Raw genomic sequence first — 12,251 nt, forward strand, 5'->3', positions numbered from 1 at the left:
TATAAATGTACTTCACGTGACCAAATATGAAGCTCCCATTGGACTAGAAATTCAGCTGTGCTCTAAGAAGTAATTGGTAGGTATAAATGTGGAGACATGTTGCAAAAATGAACCAATAAACCAGTAATGTTTTCTTCTAATTTTTGTTTGGTTCATTAGTGTAGTCTGACTTATTTTCCGTTTCAGGAATGGAGTTATTAAAAAAATTCAGGAGCACTGCACTGCTATAGAAATACATGGCTGTTAACTATCCGTCGTGAGACAGATTTCCGTCATGAGAGAAATTGTGGAAATTATTTTTTTCAGTCTTTTTTTTTTTCAACCCGATCACTTCGGCCGTTTCCTTTGCCCCACTGATCCCCCTTTAGGTACCTGTCGGATGGGTATAATCTACCATACATTTTGGGGCCGATGAACGGCCCCATTCCCCTAACGTAAATTCCCAATCCAATATCAAACCTTTTCCCCAATTAGACCCTTCGACCCAACAGTTTCCCAATAAAGATTCCCAAAGTTGCTCTTATCGCGAATATTTGAACTCATAAAAATGTTTTAAAATTTAGCTAATTGTATATTTAAAAAAAAAAATGACATCGAACAAGTTTCGTTTTGGTTTTCCGATCGATTACGAACATGTGATGAACAAGTCTGACTTGGATATGCAAATTAGTTTTATCCTGTTTTGATACAGTCTGTTGTGTCGTAGTTTTTAGTAATACCGTATTTGACTGGAAATTAGCCCATGACTTTGAATAAGCCCCCCTCCGTTTTGATAGTATTTAAGAAATTAGGCCTTCATTCGTAAATAAGCCCACCCCCAACTTCGTCACCTTATAAATAACATGAAACTGCAAGTTTGCTCAAAGCTCATTTAAAAGGTCATACCTCCTGCAGATAATTAAACACAAATGTAACACAATATTTTAACACTTGTGAGATTTAACAGTCTAACAGTAACAGTGTATAACATTGTTTCCAATTTCATGCCTGCAGTATTTCTTTGAAGTATGTACACAAGCCCAAGTCTGAACCAAAACCAATGTCTATTTTTACCACCACACTGGGTTCGCAGTTAATGCTAATTAGGCAAATACCTTATTCTGATTGGCTAAGAACAATGACCTAGATTGACAATTCTTTGTAGTGTAAGCTGGCTGTGTGTGTCAGAAACGTGTGTATACGCTATTGAGTTTGTTAATTGCTGTTGTTTTAAGACTTCTCAGCATTAAATTTTGAATGTAAATAAACAGAACTGGTAAGTAATTGTAACATAGAAGGTGTGTTTCTGATAATTAGATACTAGTAAAAAAACCAATTTAATTAATAAATAATTATTATTTATTAATAACAAATGGAACACTAATTAATAGGTGCTACTGAACGATTTTTGTTTTCTTCCTAGTTCATTTAATTATTATTATTTATTTATTTTTATTTTTTATTTTTTTTCTCAACAAAACTGGCCCCTTGTTTGAGAATAAGCCCACCCCATGCTAAGCTCACAATGAGTTGTCTTGGCCCCCTGGGCTTATTTCCGGTCAAATACGGTAATGCCTACATTGTCTGATATAATACAGTTTTGGTAGAAGAATACAACTTTTTGTTTTAATTCATTCATTTGCGTTAACACACATTTGGGATCTATCGCAACACGTCCAATCCACTATTTACATAGTCCGAACGGACGTAGAAAGTAAAGTATTGACTTAATGTGCACCCTGCACTTTTGCTGTGCTATTTTAAGCAGACGATCTTATTTTGTAAAAAGGTGTACATATGTTTCGTACTTTTTTTCTTCAAATATTTTATTATTATTATATTATTATTTTTGGTATGTTTTTTGTAATTAAAAAAACAAAACAAATGTTTCTACAGTAGTTGTAACTTAAGTGAAAAAAACCCTACCTTTAATTTAAATGTGCTACTCACTCCCTTTGAAGTAATGGCCGTACCCGATGTCACATCATATGATGAACAGCACGTGCGAGTTTGAACACTGTTACAATGTAATAGTTCTGCTGGGAGATATTAGATTGCGTATTATAGATATTGAAACTTAATAAAGTTGATCCGGTCAAATATAACATTTACCGACCAGCAGTATGTTACTTTTTTATTATTTACAATTGAATAATGGGATCATTCGAGAACTACGCAACGTGCACTAAGGAGAGTGGGAATTATGGGATGTGACAAAACATAATTGGGGGGGAGGTGGGGGGGGGGGGGGTTATTGTGCAACGTAATATTAATTCATAAAGTAAAATGCAACCAGTCATTGCCATTTTATGTTAACATATATGTATTACTAAAGACCCCAAAGTAAAATATGACACGGTCACAAAACGTTACAAGGGGAGAGGGGTATTGAAACTGCAAGATTTTGCGTTACATATTGTTAAATGACACAAAGATCAACAAAGGACTATTCAACATTAGCGTAATGCAATATCAGACATTAGCTTTTACCTCAATTTTTAACAACCCCCCCCCCCCCCCCCTCCCATAATGAATTTGCAATAACACAACGGCCACCCGATGTAAATGTATGCCCCCCCCCCCCATCCTGGGAAATATTTACCTTTTCGCTTATTAATAACTTAAAAGGTTTCTGTGTCATATCCCACTACACAAGTGCGCCACCACCGCGCCCCCCCAACCCCCCAAATACAAAATCCTGCCTACGCCACTGCTATTACCATTAATATAGGTTCACTGCAGGACCCATCAAATTAATGTTTTTGTCAAATAAAAAAAATAACAGGGTGTGGGATGGGAGAAATACATGTTTAAAGTGGACTACAATTGTCATATAAATATTACCATTACCTTGAAATTTCAGTCACAAGATTTTACTTTTGTTAACAGCCATGGAAATATAATTATGACATACACTGATGCAGACAATTTGGTTTTTTAATTAAAATATGTACTATTCAGATAATTTTATGCACACAATTATAGATACCTTTTCAGAGTTAAGAGGGTTTGATAGTTAAACGTGTAGGAATCTACTTGTCTTGAGTTTCATTATTATGTACAACGAACATGATCAGGATAGTTGGAATGGGAAAAACCCACTGGTTCTGAGGACCCAAGTGTCTTAGGTGTGCATTACCGACTGAATTATAGATCCCTCATATTATTATTTTTATTTTTTAAATAACTCCTTAAACTCTTTTAAAAATGTATCACACTCGCTTTCACTTGTTAAATACATTTTAAAACACCTCGTTGTGAGATAACTGCCACTCATGTATTATTCTCTATGACCCCAATAGCTCTGATTGGTTAATATGCCACAGAGTACAGCACTCAATTTTAACGGTCGTCTGTGGCGACCTAATATTTAGTCGGCAGGGTAACCAACCTAATGGAAATATTTTCCCGGAATTTTCTGATATTTTAATTTTTATGTGCGCGAACACCCTTTTCAAAACAATAATTTAAAGTGTGCAAAAATGTCATTTTCATAAAAGTAATTTTTAACTGCGAAAAATGTCACGTTTGACATCTATTTGCAAAATGACAATAGAAATGAGTATATCATTATTTATATGTGAGTTGGAACTTCCTCATAAAAAGACCCCCCCCCCCCCACCCCCCACCCCCACCCCCACACACCTACACACCAAAAATCATCAACGAATTCACACAAAACCCCCCCACTTTATTAGCAAATATTCTATTACAGTTTAAGACTCCCACCTACACATTAGCAATAAAGTGACAAACAAACTTGGGACCAATGTTATGTTTCTGTAGGTACATTGCCACATATGCACTATTTCATTATATGCATGTAGTGGGGTCGAACTGATTTGTGGTGAACTGGTCCGGGATCGAAACATCTATCCACATTAAGACTGGCTGCCGCTTTGCATTACTATTACAGTAACACTTTTGGGGAGCCAGTGTACAGAAACAAATCGCGTTATTATTTAACTTGAATAAAATAATATCGGTAGGTATATTAATGTCATGGATGCATCATATAATAGATTAGTTGTGGCCAAATATTATTTAGTCAAATGTTGCATGTGAAAGCCAATAAAAAGAAGACAATTGTCGGTTCGATTTTTGTTTGGTTTTTGTACGATCGTAGCGTTGTTGTAAAATATTCATGCTTTCATCCACGGTTAAAAAATTGCATACATCGCCATAGAACCGATGCCTGCCCTGTAGGAACGTAAGTCTATGCTATTTAAAATACCTTTAAAATGAATACATAAACTATTCGAGTCTAAAAAAACCCCCAAAAAATGAATGTTAATGGCACAAACTAGACAAAACGGAGCTCAGGTTGAAATAAGTGATAAAGATATTTAATGCTAAAAATGTAGAATGTAATAAGAATTAATTACTTAAAAAACCCAATTCGAGTGAATTTGAAAACAAATTCCAGATAGTTGGCATAAATTCCGGAATTCCGAGTACGTGACGAAAATTCCGGATTTTCGGAAACTTCTGGAAAGTTGGTCGGCCTGAGTCGGGCAACTTAATTCTATGATACTAGCTGCCCGTCGGACGACTAACTGTTCTAATGTTGAATGTTTCTGATGTTGATGACATTGCTTTTGATGTTTCAGTACCCAGTGTGGTGTGTTTGACTCCATTTTGGATTCATCCAAATCTTATCTCTACCTTTTTAATTTGCATTTGGACTTGCAAAAAAAGGAACTGAAGTGTGTATCAGTAATGTGTTTTGAATTATATTCTGGTCTTAATCATTCACCAAAAAAGTTTTAATTTCTAATGCAAAACCTTATTAAAATATTAAAAAGTGATGTATTGTATTGTCAAACAGTACATATTACATTTTACAGTGACAACACATTAATTACAAACCTGTTGGTTGCTGTTTTATTGGAATATAAATATAACTCTATTTTCAAAACACAGATGAAATCAGGGCAACCAAATTTTTGGAAGGGGAACCTCAATGTGAGTATATACTTCCGCTCTGGGCAAGCAACCAAATTCCTTAAAATTGATCACTGGAGTACTGCGCATCAAATCATGTTCCAGTTTCGCCCATGACATAAGCCCGGCGGGCTACTTGGAGGAAAAAAAACAAAAACAAAAAACCCCCACACCACCCCAAGCACAGGCTGCTAATCCACATGCTCAAGTCAGGGTTCCTGCAGTCATTAAAAACCTGGAAAAGTTTTGAAATTTGCAAAATACTTTTCAAGGGCCTTAAAAAGTTTTGAAATTTTTGTTAAAACTGAAAAGTCATGGAAAAGTTTTGAAATTTTCGCATTGGCCGAGATATTTTCTATCATACTTATCAGAGTGCAAGCAATCACTTCCTGTCACATAGCGTGCACCAAGAGAATGTGAAGTGTTTGAAGACTCAGTGAGAAACCCATCACCACCTTCTTAATTCCAATCAGGTTGCAGCAGTACAGCAAGTGTGAGAAAGTCTTCATTAGCAACTTCAGCTTCACCATCTACTACAGTGCAAGAGTTCGTTTCGTCAACTGACGTACTGAAGTCATACATTTTATGGACATTAAGAACTGCTAAAACACACAGTGCATTCAACACCAATGCAGATGTTTCACATATATTTTCCTTAATGTTTCGTGATAGCAGTATAGCACAGAAGTTCAGCTGTGGTGAGAACAAAACATCATACCTTGCTGTTCATGGACTTGCACCCTATTTCTCGTCACTGTTGCTAGAGAATATCAGAAAATCCAGTGGCTATGTTCTCATGTTTGAACAAAGTCATCAAAGAGAAACAGTGTGATATGTATGTGCGATTCTGAGATGATGAAAGCCAACTTGTGCAGACTTGTTTTTGTCGATCTGAATTTCTTGGTCATGCGACAGCTAATGACCTATTGGACACATTATTGCCTATTGTTACTGACTTTGGATCCAGGAACTGTGTTTAGCTCTCCTAGAGGGGATGATTTTCCGTTTCAGATTTTGCCACATTCCGTTTTAGATTTTTGCAAATTCCGTTTTTGTGTTCAATTAGTGTCATGTTTTATTGTTATAAACTATATACATTTGTTATATTGTTCCAGCTCTGAGCTGGTTTGCTATTGCTATTTTTTTTAAATACCTGTACAAATAATTTTTAAAACAAACTTTAAAAAAAAAGGTGTATAAACCGCACCATTTGGTTCCCACCTTCATCCGTAAATAAACCGCACCTTTAAATAAGCCGCGGTTAAAACAAAGCCACAAACATAATTACGGTTAATTATTTTTTTGTATTTAATAATAATAAAGAGATCCATTCTCCCTTAAATTCAAGCAATAAATAATTGTTGATTGTGTGGCTTTCAGTTTCATTTCATCTGATGGATTATGGGTAAGATTCATTTATAAACAAAACACACCGTTGACAAACCCCGCTATTTTCACGAAAATATGAACAAGAACTTTGGTAATGTATTGTTCGTAATCTTACATTAGTTGCCAAAAAATATGTATAAATAAATAAATACATGATAACGTTTTATTAGTTTCAGTATGATTACAAAGCGTGAACCAAAAAAAAAAAAGGTGGGGGACAGAGGGCACACGTCAGAATTTTAGTACTCACTCGATTACACATATATGTTTCTCTGTAACCTAACTAGTGTGCCGTGTGCACAAATTAAATATTCAAAGGAGGTCGGGTCAATCTGGATATAGGCCAGTGGTAGTGAACCGAAACTAAACACTGTTCTGTCGATCATTTAAAGTTTCGACATTATTTTATAACTTTTAAAAAATATATATTTGCCTAGAATTATATATTCAGAGCCAGTTTAAGGATTAGCGGAGCCTGTAGCACAAATAACAGCTGGGCCCAATTTCCAAGATATATATTTTGCAACCTCCTCGGGGAGAGGGGGGAAAATGTACACAATGCCTCACCTCAGGACCCCCTGAACCGCAGGGTCTGTAGCACATGCTACATGTGTTACAATAATAAACCGGTGAGAAGAAAAGTAAAATGCTATTTTTGTGTGCAATTTAGAAAACAATCGGTTCAGAAATAAATAACGTAGTAAATTCCGTAGCATGAAAAAAGGCGTTCCCCGTGGGACGGACTATAAATGTGAAATATTTCCGTACAAATTAACGAATATGCCCAAAGTTTTACGAAATTACGTTTTCTGGCGAAAGCGTTGTGTAAATTGGCTATGCTTTTGAATCGTAATAAGTATTATTGAAAAATATCGAAATTGAACGTACTAGAAATCTTATTATATAATCAACATTCTAAAATTGTATTAGTAAATGTTTATTTTTATATTTCAAGTTAAATTTCACTATGTAAAGTGACACGGGTAAACAGTCACATGCTTTGTTGCAAGCTTACAGTTAAGCGTAACTTCCAAGAATTAACGGTTCTGAAAATATTTAGGCATACAGTACACTCCATGAAAGTTCGCATACCAAAACACTATGCGTATATTATCAATATTGAATCTTAAAACTACTAAAAATATTTATTATGGTGCTTGAACCAGAAATACAACTTTTGAAGGTTATTTTTTTAAAATTGCAAATTCCATTTAACTTTCAGTTACTAAATTCCGCGATTCCGTCCGTTTTTCCGTGATCGCGGAAAATCATCCCCTCTACTCTCCGTGGATGGACCAAATGTCAACTGGAAGGTTCATGAGCTTTTGAATGGGGAAATTCAAAAATTTCATCCAGGCATATGTCTTTTACAAACTGGCTTCTGTCCCGGAGTAAGTCACTGGCTATCCAAAGACAGGCCCCGGGATGGACATGCTCGAAACTCTAGTGGTATATGAGCATGTTAAAATTATTCGCACTCGCACAAACTGGCTCATGTGGTCTTCACAATGTGCACAATTCATTCCGTGCAGGCTGTTGAGGAGATTCTGAGTGATCTGTATTGTTACTTTAAAGACTCGCCAGCTAGATGTGAGGATTTCAAGAAGAAAAGTGGTTGTGTAGAACTGCCACCAAAGTTCGGCAAGCACCGCTGGTTGGAGAATGACAGTGTGGTGGAGAAGATCCTTAGAATTCTTCCACCTCTGAATCAGTATGTGAAATCGCTTCAGAAGGAACCTACCTTGAAATCATTCAAGGCATTGAAGGAATCTACCTCTTCTCCATTATTCATTGCAAAGCTTCAGTTTTTCCTGTCAGTGGCCAATGAGATGAAGCCATTTCTAGTTGCATTCCAGTCAGAAAAGCCTCTGCTTCCTTTTCTAGCAACTGATTTGTTTCAGTTGATCAAAGGTCTGCTTGATCGCTTTGTAGAGAAGAAATATCTGGATGAAATTCAGAATGTGAAGCAGCTAGTTGATTTTGAACCAGGAAAGTCAAAATATCACATGGATGTTTTCCAAAATTGATGTTGGCTTTGCAACATGTTATGCACTACGTGATATGAAGAAGCAGAAAAGGATTTCAGACAGGGATGTTTTGTCTGTCAGATTGGACTGTAGACGTTTTCTGTTGGACATAGTGAACAAGCTTCTGATGAAATCACCAGTGACGACAATTTTGGTGAGAAACTTAACCTGTCTCTCTCCTGAAGCCATTTTGAAGGATCCTGCTTGATGTGTATCATCCTTTCATAACTGTCTGAATTGCCTTGTGAGTGCAGGCAGGCTAGACATCAGTGCTTGCGACAAGATCCTCAAGGAATACAAACTGTTCTTAGATGAGACATTGAAATTCATTCGATGCAACAAGCAGTCTGGAATCCTCCTCACGTGAAAATGATTGCTTTCATCTTGGCAACAAGAAAGAATTCTGCCAGCCTTGGCCAGTAGTCAAGCTTTTTTGTCGCTATCCCATGGAGAAGCTGATGTAAAAAGGGGCTTTTCTGTGAACTAGGAGGCTGTAGCAGATAATCAGAGAGCCCTATCCCTTATAGCAAGGAGGGTAATTCTTGACCACATTTGTCATGTATGATGTTGGAGGATCTAGAATGTAAAGCTGTCCAAAGAACTATGTCATCAGCATCAAATGCCAGGAATAGGTACAGACTTTACCTGGAAGAGCAAAGGAAAAGGACAGAAGAAGCTGACAGATCAAAAAAGAGAGAAGCTGAAGATGAAAAACTTGCCATCTTGATGAGAAAGAAGGCAAGGCTAGAGGCACACATCCATCAACTGCTAAAAACTGCTGACGAACATGCAAACATGGCAGAGCAGAAAAATGACTTAAGCCTCCTGAGTGTTACCAACAGTGTCAGAAAAGTTGCAAAGGCTAAAGAAAGTCAGCTGAAAGAGCTTCTTTCCTACATAGATTCCAGACGGGCTAGTGTAGCCAAGTGATATGCAACTTGTGTTTTACCTATTTGCAGGGGTTCTAGAATATTTTTAAAATTCACTTGCCATAGGGCCAGTGGATTTGAAAATTCACTGGCCATGGTGAAAAATTCACTTGCCCAATTTTAGCTGTTGATAAAACAAAAAAACTTAAATAAAATAATTAACTTTTTAATGTCCATTTTTCATACTGAGATCATGTTTAATCAATTTCTCAGTTTACACAACAGATAGGCTCATTGGGCTCATCAGTTTAGAATAAAGTTACCATACCTAATTGTTTCCACTAAAACCACCTAAGTTACAAAAAATAATCCATGTTACCGAGATATTACAACAATTAACAGCATTATTTATTTACTGATGGATGGGAACTCGCCCCCCACCCACCCCCTCAAAAAACAGAAAGAGAAAAGAACCAATTAAGACCCTTTATTAGCATAAAGTGTACATGTATTGCAGTTTAAGGCTTCTCTTCCCCCCCCCCCCCCCCCCCCCCCCCCAAACACACACACACCATATTGGTAATTTTTCAATTTGGGTAGTTTGTTAAATTTATCTATTTCATGATACTGTGTTCCTAAGCTTTTAAAATAAACTTTTTTGCAATTTATGTCATATTTTATAAATTAAATTAATAATTTACACATTTAAAGTATTTGTAAATAGTGACATGCAACCTTTAAAACTAATAAAAGACTGGTTACCATTTTGCATATTAGAGTAACAAATCTTTGAGATCAGTGTAAAAAACAAAATGGTGGCAAAACAATGAACTTTTGTTTTTCCAATGTTTACACTTTATAACTTTAATAAAGTTATATCAGTAGGTATATTGATGTCACAGATAGGTCAGAGATTATTGTGTTAGTGAAATATTGCATGTGATAGCAAATCAAAAGAAGTGTCTTGTAGGCCCTAGATGTTTCTTTTTTTTGGTATGATCGTAGGACATAGCGTTGTAGATTTTAATTTTTTTATATACCACTTGCCATCGGGATTACTGGCTCGAATCCAAAAAACACTGGCCTCGGGCATCGGGCCACCTTATTCTAGAAGGCCTGTCTATTTGTCTGCTCCTATAATAAACAGTGATTGTAAATACTTAATTTGCTACAAGTGAAGGACTGTATTTATGCTGCCCAGAATATTTTAACAAGTTGACAACTGTGTATGAGTATATTTACTAAGTGGTTTGCTACCAGCCCAGGAGTTTTGTACACACAGTTTTTGCAGCATGGTGTCTCTAGACAACTGCCAATCCTGGATATTCCAAGTGACTTACCCTGTCATCAGCTTGCCAACAGTAATTGAATTACCAGTATTTGTTGTTGATCCTGTTTGTCTGCTCCTGCCTATAAACAGTGACTGTATATACATATGGGCTTAAAGGCCCTCAATATCTTAAAAGTTATTGGCAAGACTGAATGGGGAGCAGATCGAAAGGTTATGCTCCAACTTTACAAATCTTTAGTTTGGTCTAAACTTGATTATGGGTGCATTGTGTATGGGTCAGCACGTAAGTCTTACTTGCAAATGCTAGATCCTATACATAACCAGGAACTTGGGCTTTGTCTTGGTGCTTTCACCTGTGGAGAGCTTGTACGTCGATGCACACGAACCTAGTTTGGGTGCTAGATGTGCAAAGCTTTCTCTGCAGTATGCTACAAAGATTAAATCAATGCCAAAACATCCTGCATACAATGCGATGTTTGATAATAAATATATGAAGTTATTTGATGTGAAACTGAATGCGATTTGAACATTTGGTCTTCGCATTGAGCAGTTTTTATCAGTTTCCAACATTGATTTAACAGACATTTTGGAAACGCCTTCATATTTTTTTTTTTGCCACCTTGATGTATCAAACCACCAAAAATTGTATTCGATCTTGTGCATCTAAAGAAAGATCACACAGATGCAGTTATTTATAAACAACATTTCATGGAAATCCAAGAGAGGTATTGTCATTATATTCCTGTTTACACAGACGGATCACAGGGTGGAAATTCTGTGGCTTGTGCTACAGTTTTTCCATCAGACGCAATAATTTCCATGAGATGGTCCAATTCAGCATCAATCTTTACTGCTGAAACCTGGGCAATCATTAAAGCCCTGGAACAGATTAAGGATTCCTGTGCATCCAAATATATTATTTTCACAGACTCACTTTCGTGTCTCCAAGCTCTACAGTACATAAAATTGGAGCACCCGTTAGTTGGAATGGTGATACAAAAGTTTTTTTTTTTTTATCAATTGCCAATAAAGATGTTATATTTTGTTGGGTGCCCAGCCATGTTGGCATTAGGAGTAACGAAAAGGCAGATGTTGCTGCCAAGTCTGCTTTGAACTTGCCCTGTGTCCATGTTGGTGGTCCCCTACAGTGATTTTAAATTTTGTATTAACCAATATATTTTTTTCAACTTGGCACGATGATTGGGACGGTGCGGTTGCGAACAAGCTTCATTCTGTCAAGCCAGTCCAGAGAGAGTGGCAGTCATCTTACAGGCGGTGCAGGAAGGATGAAGTAGTCTTGTGCCGTGCCCGCATCGGCCATACATATCTGACACATTCATTTATTTTAAAGAAGGAACCTCCCCCTCAGTGTGAACATTGTCAGTGTACCACATTTTGGTGGAGTGTGATCATCTCAAGCCGACGAGAAATGATATATTTGGCAGCAGAAATGTTTTGGAATCTTTTAAATTCCATCCAGAATTAATTGTAAAGTTTTAAAATCTACTTACCTTGATTTTATGTATTGTATTATACTTTTCACCCACAGCTCCTTACACTGTGGTTTTACATAAATATATATAAATAATATTTTCATATACTTACCATTTGTGATACCCAATAGCCGATGTATATTTTTGTGCTGGGGTGTCGTTAAACATTTATTCATTCATTCGTATATACATATTTACTTTCTCCTGTTTGTCTGCTCCTGCCATAAACAGTGACTATATACATATTCACTTTCTCCTG

The 12,251-nt window shown here is 36.5% G+C and overlaps 1 protein-coding gene across 2 annotated transcripts in view; it reads left to right on the plus strand.

Annotated features, from left to right (window-relative positions):
- LOC121388249 (retinoblastoma-like protein 1) overlaps positions 1-12,251 on the plus strand; it is a 158,398-nt gene that overhangs the window by 126,814 nt on the left and 19,333 nt on the right. The gene's annotated exons all lie outside the window — the stretch shown is intronic.

The sequence above is a fragment of the Gigantopelta aegis genome, chromosome 14, assembly GCF_016097555.1.
Source record: "Gigantopelta aegis isolate Gae_Host chromosome 14, Gae_host_genome, whole genome shotgun sequence".
NCBI classification, from domain to species: domain Eukaryota; kingdom Metazoa; phylum Mollusca; class Gastropoda; order Neomphalida; family Peltospiridae; genus Gigantopelta; species Gigantopelta aegis.